The sequence below is a fragment of the Pseudonaja textilis genome, chromosome 1 (genome assembly GCF_049901715.1).
Source record: "Pseudonaja textilis isolate UNSWEBS1 chromosome 1, rPseTex1.2, whole genome shotgun sequence".
Lineage (NCBI taxonomy): Eukaryota > Metazoa > Chordata > Lepidosauria > Squamata > Elapidae > Pseudonaja > Pseudonaja textilis.
The window spans coordinates 77,148,327-77,159,982 of NC_141990.1; positions in this window are offsets into that span (position 1 = coordinate 77,148,327).

Here is an 11,656-nt window from a genome sequence, read left to right on the forward strand (position 1 = left end):
GGGCTCTTACTTGACCTTTATTTCCTGATTTTTTCAACTTCAGCTGCCATGCAAGGCACAACTGCAGTTAAAAAAGCAGGAAAAAGGGGCTTTTTGAAAGGCTGCGTCTCTGCACGCAGCATGCTGATGACTATTTACAAGCGGGCGCCGGCAGAGTGCAGGGAAGCACATCGTAAATCACTGAACCTCGTAAATGACCGAACGGGTAGTTAACCCTGTCGGATCCCACCCCTGTTTGTAAACCATATTTTTGGTGCAGGAGGTCCACAATAAACGACTTTTTGCCAAAACCTCGGATTGTACAACCAGCGGTAACACATGTTACAACTTGTTATTTGGGACTCCTGTGCCGAAAATTGCGCGCACGTTCTCGCACATGTGTGCACATGCCAGTACCCAGCAGGCAATGGATGTGCCCCCCCATGCCCCCTTACCTGCACTGTGCATGTGTGTACCTCCCAGCTGATTTTCGGCTCGTTTGAGGCCTTTTTCGCCCTCCTAGAGGCTTGAGGAAAGCCTCTGCAGTATTTGAAGGCCGAAAAATAGATCCAACAAAATGGGCCTGTTTTTCGGCCTCCAAAGGCTGCAGAGGCTTCCCTCAAGCCCCTGGAAGGCTGAAAAAGGCCTCAAATGAGTCAAAAATCAGCTAGGAGGCACACACATGCGCAGTGCAGGTAAGTTTGGCTAGGGCTCGTGTGCGCGCACAAATGGCTTTGCGTGCTACCTGTGGGATGCGTGCCATAGGTTCGCCCTCACAGCTATAGGTGGTCCTAGACTTACAATAGTTCATTTAGTTATGGTTAAAAGTTACAACAGCACTGAAAAAAGTGTCTCATGGCTGTTTTTCACACTTAGGACCATTATCGCATCCCCATGGTCATGTGATTTACATTTGGATGCTTGACAACCGGTTCCTATTTATGATGGTTGCAATGTCATGGGGTCATGTGATCACTTTTTGTGACCTTCTGACTAGCAAAGTTAATGGGATAGCCAGATTCACTTAACAGTTTTACTAAATTTATAAAATGTAACTTCCACATTTTCTTTTTTTCCCCCTTAGCACATTTCACAGCAAGCCATCTCATCTTGGCACATAATTGCAGTGATTCATTTAACAAATATAGCAAGAAAAATAAAATGGGGCAAAACTCAATAAATGTTCCATTTAGCAACATAACTTTTGGGCTCAATTGTGATCATAAGTCGAGGACTACCTGTAGTCTTGAATTGCAATTGAATTGAATGGAACTACAGTTACCATAATCTCCGTAGACATTGGGCATACTTGCTAGGATTGTGGAATGTGTGCCAAGATGGGGCTGGCTTGATGTGAAATGTACCAAGATTGATTAAAAGGTGGGGGGAGGTAAAAACGTGGGATCTACATTTTATAAATGATTAAATAAATGCTTGTGTTTAATGCCCCAAAGATACTAGGAGTAGATAACCTATGAATAGATACTGATGTTATGCAGGTAAGTCACTAGTTGAGTTTAATGATCTCTGAGTAGTGTGGAGTTATGATCTCATTTCTACAAGCAGCTAAGCTAATATGTGGTTTTGGGTAAGTCTATTGCATGAATTAGGCTTTAAGGATTATAAATCATCATTCATTACTTATCAGTCACTGATATTAGCCTGAAAGGGGAAGGGAGCCATAGAAATAATGGCTGAGGATGCCATAACTTCAGTAGAATGGTCTGTAGACTTATTTTGTTTTATAATTCATTGCAAGAACCAATACTAAAGCACAGGTCAGGTACTTTCCGTTAACCCACTTTTTAATTTTTTAATTTTATTTTTTATTTGTCAATTGCTTACAAGATAATAGGTATAAGTAAAAACATAGTTATGAACACATGGATACATATAAGAAAAATAAAAAATATATATATAAAAGAAACAATAGGACAGGGACGTAGGCATGTTGGTGCACTTATGCATGCCCCCATAGACACAAATACGATTAAAAATGGTTCCTTGATTTTAGATCCACTCAGTCTGGAGGGACTCTATACAGCCGGCATCTGCTTACTTTAATATTTGGTGAGCACTTTGTTCCCTGTTTTTCTATTCATCAGAGCCACCTACAGGATATGGTTTTAAAAAGTCATGTTAGCAGCTACAGTGCGAACTCCCCCCCCCCTGCTTTTTTTTTTTTTTTTAAACGTGTGACACTGATAGAGCTCACTTCTTTGCAGGGTTTTTTGGTTCTTTGGCACAATGGAGCCAACTTTGCTGTAGTCAAATGGTTGAAATGATGATGAATGTGGAATAATTTCCTTTTACTCTTCAAAAATGCCTTGGATCCCTGGAGAATTTGTGGAAAACATCAACACTTCCTTGGAGTTGCATTTTGATAGAATGGCTTCCACCCAGTTGTACTTTGAGATTGTCCAATTAGATCTGGGTTATGTCTTATAAATAGTCATTTACCATTTGAGTTGCTAAAGATTCTTTTGAGTTTTCTAATTTAGCCCTAGCTCTAATTTAAAGTAAGATCAGCCCAGGATTTACTTTCAGGGGGCCTCTAGGCAACATTATGTCTGGTAAAATGATAATGCAGTGATACCACTAATCTGCCTCTGGCTAAGTGAACATTCTCTTACTATAACCAAGCTCTATTTTCTCATTGCAAGTCTGCTGTTTGTGTACTTGTGGATTACAATCTGTCCTTTGCATAGAAATGACTACAGTTAAGAAGAGCTTTCCATCTGGTGGTATTTCAGAGACTTTTGTGGCTTGTCAGCCAGACATTTCAGTTGGTTTAAAGGCGTTCTTCCGATAGAATTGCAGTTTTACTGGAGAATGCTGAGCACCTCTAGAAAAAAATCTTTCAGAATTCAGAGTTGAACAGTATGTAACCAATGTAGGCTTGCCTCTGCACATTTGCATGGAAATGAGACAAATTGTTCATGTAAATTTGCTATCTCTGCAACTTTACCCTGGAGGGGCAAGTGACAAAACATGTATTGTGACAAACTCTTATGTATTTATGTGCAATGCCATGATGCAGGTACCAAAAGTGGAACTTATAATGGACATTTTGGCAATGGCATCATCATGGTTAGGAACATGTATGAATATGAGACAATTGGCATGTTGCTTCAAAAATTCACTGCTATAATGCAATTGTTAGTTTAGTTACTAGATTTTTGTATATATTTTGAAAAGTGTTAGCCCTATCTCCTCTGGTCAAATCAGAATCCAAAATATTAAAAGGTAATTAAAATTACACCCACCAATTTTCTTGCTTTTCTCGGGATATACATGGATATGATATTGGAACTGTGTTATCTTGAAATTTTTTAAATTGTTTTTTACTAGATGCATTATAAAAGAAATATTCTAATGTTGCAGATTCCATAAACATCATAACATGATGTAAAAATTCCTGCAATAATTGATCTAAAAACCAACAAGCCTAAAATAGGCAAATATTGTGCAGTAAAGCACAATGCAGTCAGTAGAATTTAAAAATTACTAGCCAGAACAAATATGAAAGCACAGGTCAATAAGTAACACTATTTAGCATTAGATAATACTGAAAAAGCATTACCACTTGGGAGACCACTAAGATACCCCCAAATTATGGGGGAAAAAAATTGTGGAAAATGGAAGTGGCAAACTGCTTCTGTATTGTTGCCAAGAAATTGAACAGACTTGTCCGTGTAGTCAAAAAAACATAAAAAAACATGAAAACAGCAGAAGACAAAAGAGCAATGATGGAACAGAAAACAAACCCAGAGGGGAACAAAGGAAAGAAATACAAAGCATCAGTTTTCCTTACCAGAACCAGGTTTTAGGGTTCTTAGAAATATCTGTAGGATGGGATAGTTTCAGTTTTGGGAGAATGTCATTTCAGACAGGAGAAGCTACTATAAGAGGGGGTCCTGATAGGTGGCATTCTTTAATAGATAGAACCTGGAGCACCCCAACTCTGCCAGATGGGGCCAAGCATTTACTAAAGATACTCTTGGACAGGAGTCGCCAACCTTTAGGACCTCAGGGACCACCAAACTCATAATTTAAATCCCAGGGACCACTAACTGGTTCTGTGGGCATGGCCTAATTTGTGGGTGATCGAGCTTTTAAAGATCAAGCTTTTAATAACAAAGTCAAGTCCAAACGCTTGTGTTCTTTCTTTTGATATTAATTTGTGTTGGGTAGTGTATAAAACTGAATTATGATTCGGGTGGAGGCAAAGTACAGCAAAACTGATCAATAATTCAATCTAGAATACAGAACAAAAGGTTAAATGAAAGCTGCTTTGATAAATAAAGTGAGTAATAGTGCTGTTTCAATTGTCCAATCTCAACCCAGAGGGTATCTTAATAAGATTTACACTTTTGGTAAATGTGCATTTGCACCGGGGAACTGCTCTTTTGGTTTCCAGTGCTGGGTGGGGATTTGTTTATTTTATTAGATTAGCCTTTTTCATCTTCAGAGCCAGCATGGTATATTGTTTCGTTTCCTGGGATAACTTCAATCCTCAGAAATATTCTTTTCCACTTCTTTCAGAGCCTTGGCTAAAGAATTGTAGTCTTCTTCAGAATTGTACAAGCAAGGATATGGAAATTGTTTGCAGATTGCTGGGAGTGTTTTCCTTACACAGAAACAAAATCAAGGAGGAGTGTGACAGAATAACAGAATGCAGAGTTGGAAGGGACCTTAGAGGTCTTCTAGTCCAATCCACTGCTCAAGCAGGAGACCCTATACCATTTTAAAGAAGTGGCTGTCCAGTCTCCTCTTGAAAGCTTCCAAGTGATGCAGCATGCGCACCCCGGAAACCGGAAGTTCAGCTTTGCGGTGCATGCATACACCACAGGGAGCTGCTGTTTTGATTTCCAGTGCTCCCACACACGCAAAGAGCAGCTGGCCGGCACGCATGCATGCCCCAGAAACCAGAAGCTAAGCTTCCTGGCACATGCATGCACTCCAGGGAGCTGCTCTTCCGGTTTCCAGTGGTCCCATACTTGCGAAGACCAGCTGGCTGTCACGCATGCAGATCCTGGAAACCAGAAGCTCAGCTTCCTGGCGCATGCATGCATGCCGGGGAGCTGCTCTTCCAGTTTCCAGCACTCTCATGCATGCGAAAACTAGTGGGCATGTGCGTGCCGGAACCCGGAAGAGCATCAGACAACGGCTGGCATGCCTAGAGAGATGGCTCTGCATGCCACGTCCAGCACAAGTGCCTTAGGTTCGCCATCACAGCTCTAATGTAATATATAGAATTACAGATTCGAATTTTGGAGTGGGCTTCAACATGTTCATAATTAAATATACACCGGTATGTATTATATAATTAGTTTACCTAATAGCTTTCCCAAATCAAGTAATACTAGATTTTTAAAATGTATTGTGCAATTAGATTCATAATACATTTTAAATAATAGAGAATACATTATCCAAATGAGTACTGTATGTTGAATGAAAGCTTACCTAAGGAATGACTAAAAGGTCCTGTATAATTATAATGATAAATTTCAGGCTGAAGGTGCAAAATGTCTCTTCTGACTTCCATGATCATGTTCAGAATAAAGTTCTGATGTGCCCAAGATCACTCAAGAAGAATGAATATGACTTAAGTTAAAGCCTTCCCAGTTAGCTCTTAATTTTGCCTATTCCCGAAAAATGGGAGGAATTTCATTGCTGTCAAAATATATGTTGTGGATGACTGGTATTGAAAAATGTGTCGTGTACGCACAAGTGCTATTTTTCAGCTTATATAACTCCTCCTTAAACTAGATGCAGGCTGACAAACTCCATTCTAAACTTCTCAATGAGCTAGTGTGACTCACAAATAGATAAATCTTTCTTAGCATGTCATTTGTTTAGAATCACAATTATATACTGTAATTACTCAAATGGCTCTCATTGTGGATGAGTGAATCCATTGTTTAGGTTTTACACCTTTCCTTCGTTAATTTGCAAAGCCAGCAGAGAAAACACATATCTGAAAATTTGTACGGATCTTCAAGTACATTGCTTTGTTTGTTTTATTAGATTTATATTCCAACTGTTGTCCAAGAGCCCAAGGCAGCACATGTAATAATGCCCCTTCCTCCTACTTTTCCTTCAGCATCAAGGCTGTGGAGTAGCTTGACTGAAAGAAGTTGTAACTGGACCGAAATAACTATTTCAACTTCTCCTCATAAACATATTTTTCATATATTTTTTCTAGCATATGTATTTTCAAGCAATTTCCCTCCTAATCGATCAGGAAAGGCCTAGCCTCTGTAGGATCCAGGAATATAGAGGTGACCTTGAAGAAGGATTGCAAGAAGCATTAATTAAACAACGGAAAGAAGAAGGGGCAAGAAAGGCAAAACAAGAAACAATGGATGGAAACTAATCTGGGAGAGAAGGAATCTAGAACTAAGGAGAAATTTCCTAACAGTGAAAACAATTAACCAAATGCCTCCAGAAGTAGTGGGTGTCTCATCACTGGAAGCTTTTAAGAAGGGACTGGACAGCCACTTCTCTGAAATGGTATAGGGTCTGCTGCTTGAGCAGTGGATTGGACTAGAGTCCCTTCCAACTCTGTATTGTTATTCTGTCACACTCCTCCTTGATTTTGTTTCTGTGTGAGGAAAACACTCCCAGCAATCTGCAAACAATTTCCATATCCTTGCTTGTACAATTCTGAAGAAGACTACAATTCTTTAGCCAAGGCTCTGAAAGAAGCGGAAAATAATGTCTCTGAGGAATGAAGTAATCCCAGGAAACAAAACAGTACACCATACTGGCTCTGAAGAGGAAAAAAGGCTGAACTAGAAATCCCCACCCAGTTTTCTTTCTTCATGCAGCACATAAGCATCAGGATTTGGGGAGAGAGAGAGAGAGAGAGAGAGAGAGAGAGAGAGAGAGAGAGAGCGCTTTACAGTGAACAACTGTAATAACATTACAGTTAACACACTTGTATTCTGCATTTCTGTGTGTAAGGGCAGGAGAAAGAGAAGTTGTACAGGACAAGGTGATGCATTCACATATTGTTGGCAACAATTGTGTAAGGAGAAGGGAAAAAAACCTATTGAACAGGTAGCTCCAGTTCTTTCACCAAGCTTACTGCTAGATAAACATGTAACAGAATGCAGCCTCAGGCGGTCTGTCCTTGCTTAGAAGCAAGAGCCATTGAGTGAAATGCCAAAGAAGTCTACTGCTGACTGCAGAGCCCTATGGATGGGCTTTAATGAATGCCCAGGTGGGCAAGTGCATCGTGTTCACTGGACAATGGAGGAAATATGGCTGGCAAGTCACTGCATTGCACCAGGCAGGCCCCACAAGTATGTTCTTGACATGGGCTGTCCCTTAATAAGGATCAGGCCAGTCACTGGTCAGCTACCAGTGAGGGTGCTTTGTGACTTGGCTTCACTCATCTCCCCAATATAACTTGGATTCCACAAAGAACTGGCAGGCTACATTCCCTCCATTCCTGAGTAGAAGAAAAACCAAAGACACAGAGAGGTAGCCTTTTATTTCCTGGGTTGCTATTGCCAGCCATCTTGCCCTCCTTGGTCCCACATAAGCCACCCCAAGATTTTACCTTGGCCAGCTGCACCAAAAGGACAGACAAGCAAGACACAATCATCAGTATCACCTCAGATCCCCCACTGCAACAATCCTGGCTCTTTCTCCTGATAGAATACCTTTATTGTCATTGCATTCCACAAATAAAATGAAATTTGAAAGCGAGTAGCACAGTGCCCCAAACACCACATCACAATCACACTACAGAGTTTTAAAAATTAAAATAATTATAATAAATTGCTAAATCACAAATGCACCATTTGATTCAAGGCAATTATTGTCTTGGAAAAGTAACTGTTTCTCAATCTATTAGTCCTCATTTTAAGACACCTATAACGTCTCCCTGATGGTAACAGATTGAAATATAAATGTCCCTTCCCACTTTGCATTTCTTAGTCCAAAAGAACCTTTGTGGGTTCTCAGATCAGCCACCCTAAGGACCTGCCTTCATTTGCCCATCTCAACCTATTCCTGCCTCTTCTCCCTGCCCTACAAAGGTGGTTACTTTTCCAATTGGCAAGTAATGCTTGGTGAGAAGAGGAAATGGATCTAGGAGAATCTACCAGTCACTTTTATTAACTTATCCTGTATTAATACAATTAATTAGGGCAGCAAATGTTAGGACAGTATACATATTTACTCTTTAAAGCAGTGGTCCCCAACCACCGGGCCCCGGACCAGTACCGGTCCGTGGATCATTTTGTACCGGGCCGCCTATTTTGCTTGGGCACCGCCATCTTATTTCGACGGTGCTTGAGAAAGTACTTCCGGGTGAGCTTGTTGGTTGTTGGTTGTTGGAAAGCAGCATTTGGGTGCTGAAGGAATCCTCACGCCTTAGTTTTGTCGAAGGGGGGGCGGCTTCGAACGAAGAGCCGTCCCGATGGCGGTAGAGTCTCGCGTTACTCAGGAGGAGATTAAGAAAGAGCCCGAAAAACACAAAAAAGGTACAAAGGAGGAGTTGAAGGTGGCGGGGAAAAGTGGGGGACGGCTGGCTGGCCAGTTGCTCAGCTCACCTTGCCTTGGTCGTGCGTGCTGATGCCGGTACTGGTCCGTGGATCATTTTGTGATGCCGGTACCGGACCATGGTACAAAAAAGGTTGGGGGCCACTGCTTTATCAGATTGTGTATTAATGCAGCTCCAGAGCTGCAAGAGAATCTATCCTTAACCAAGTGGAAAAGATATAGAGAATAGTGGACTTCCACAAAGTTCAATCCTTGGCTCTGAATTCCTTCACTATTTTATTAACAGCTGGGATGAAATGGGGAGGGAATGCCTCGCAAACCTGCAAATGATAAAAGTGGGTGGCCAAGTCAGAAATAAAACTTGAAGTCACCAGACTAAAATGTACCAAGCAAATGCAAAATTATTCACTTAAGACACTGAAATCATGGGGGGGGGGGGATCCTTGACTGGGCAATAACAAGCATAAAGTAGACCTTGGATTAATAGTTGATTGCAAGCTGAAGATGAATCATCAGCATATTGTGGCAGCAAAGAATTTCCTTCTTGGGGATAATCAATCTATTATCAGAAATATAATTTTATAGTGCAGAAAGCAATTGTTCCATTTTATTCTACTCTGATCAGATTCAAGCATTCCCCCCCCCCGCCCCCCGCACTTTTGTCCAGTGACAAAATGTATCCAAGTGGGAACAGCTTCAGAGAAAGACAACAGGAATGTTCAGAAGACTTGTTCACTGTTGACCTAGCATTTAAAAAAAGATTGCATGTCAGTATTTTGCCATCAGTTTGGTAAGCCTCCGGTAGTTTGGCCTTTGTCCAATCCTTTCTAGATCACTTCTTGCCTTCTGAAAGTCTATTAGTTTTGTAAATAATTATGTCAATGATTTCAGAGTTGTAATTTTTGGATTTCCCCAAACATTCAACAATGACCTAAATTTAGAGACAAAAACATTAGCCAAAATTATTTCTATGCTAGTAGGTAATGTATAGTCAGTCACATGAGAGGAAAACTTCAGTGGTACACTGCTACTTAAATGTGTTCTGCAGCTGATTACAATTTAACCACTATGCTAACTAAAGGGCCAGCCCTGAGTTATCTCCAACAAATACACTCTTCAAGGTAAACCTCTGTGTATCAAAGAAGGCAAACATGATATATCAAGAGGTCCTCAAAGGTAAGTCAAGATATCTGATAGAGAGGAAGCAGCAATAGTAGGAACTCCTTCCTATTTACAAGCCAAAACATCCTTAATATGCACTGTCAGCATCTTAGTAGTTCCAGCCTCCAGATGAAAATTGACGTTCTTAAATAAAAAGACAGCATGCAAAGAGGTCATAGAAGCTAGCCAAGAAGAGCAACAAAGATGATTAGGGCACAGAAAGCTAAACATATAAAGAATGATTGCAGGAATTGGGTATGTCTAGTTTAATGAAAGGAAGGACTAGGGGTGCAGAGGTGGTATTCAGCAGGTTCTGACCAGTTCTGGAGAACTAGTAGCAAAAATTTTGAGTAGTTCGGAGAACCAGCAAACACCACCTCTGACTGGAGATTTTATAGTATCCTTCCTCTGCCACGCCCACCAAGCCATGCCCACAGAACCGGTAGTAAAAATTTTTTGAATCTCACCACTGTAGGGGTGGCATGATAGCAATGTTCCAATATCTAAGCGGGTGCCACAAAGAAGAGAGAGTCAAGCTATTCTCCAAAGCACCTGAAGATAGAACAAGGAGCAATGGATGGAAAGTAATTAAGGAGAGAAACACCCTAAAAACTAAGGAGAAATTTCCTGACAATTAGAACAATTAATCAGTGGAACAACTTGCCTCAGGAATTTGTGATTGCTCCAACGTTGGACATTTTTAGCAAGAGATTGGACAATGATTTGTCTGAAATTGTTTAGGGTTTCCTACTTGACCAGGGGGTGGGATTAGAAGACATCCAAGATCTCTTCCAAGTTTGTTATTCTACATGCTGAATATTCTGTTAAGTATTTATTTATTTTTATTTATTTAGTTTAGTTTGTCAAGCATGCATAAGAAAACAAGTATTAGAATGAACATAACATGTAAACATATAATTATAAAATGGGATAAGTTTATACATAATAGATGAGTATGAATAAATGGGAACAGTAGAACAGGGAAGTAGGCATGCTGGTGCGCTTATGGCCTCCCCCTTACAGACCTCTTAGGAACGGAGTGAGGTCCACGGTAGACAGTTTAAGGTTAAAGTTTTGGAGGTTTGAGGATGTAACAACAGTCAGGTAGTGAGTTCCAGGCATTGACCACTCTAGTCTCTTCTGCTCCAGCAAGGTTAATCCTTTCCCAACTATCTATACATGTTGCCCATATAGAGAAAATCTTATATTTAAGGAGTTCAGGATTGTTGCAGGATCCAATCTGGGTCAGTCACTGGGACCAGAAGTTTAGTCTTCCAAGCTTTGGGGCTTATGCTGGAACCCATCCTTAGGGAATTTCTCTCGAAGGAATGTTTTTCTCTGGTTGAAATCTTCAAACATTACCTTGGGGATTGAAAACCAAGTTTTGATTATTAAGAAAGATTAGATATATATTTAGCTGAAAAGATGCTATGGAAATAAATATGCTTTCTTAAAGGGGGAATTTCAGCAATGGCTAATAATCATGATTCAATGCTTTCTGTACTAGGAACTGCTTGTAACGCTACCAATACTTGATTCCTTTCTTATGTCACCAGATGACAATATGCTTGAGTATGGCTGGAGCAAGAAATGCATATGCATAAATGGAGCCAAAGTTAATATTTTAAAGCTGTGTCAGTTGAAAGGCTTTCCCCGGCAGATTTCCAACCATTTTCTCTTGTGGTGACATTTACTCATTTCCTGCCATGTGTTGGATTGGGTTATGCCACACTAGGAGAATTGTTGTTTATGTATCCAAAAGCTAAATCAAATGTATAAAGTTAACAAATACATCCTACACTAGCTAGAAAACAGCCTGAACTAGGATTCCCCATCAATGTCATATCTTGAAAAAGGTTGCAAGAAGCTATATATGAATTTAGCTAAGCAACTCATTAAAAAAACATCTATTCCTCCCTTCCCTTCCCTCCCCTCCCCCCTCGCCTCTCCTTTCCTACCCTTACCCTACTCTTACTCCATCCCTACCCTTATCCTACTT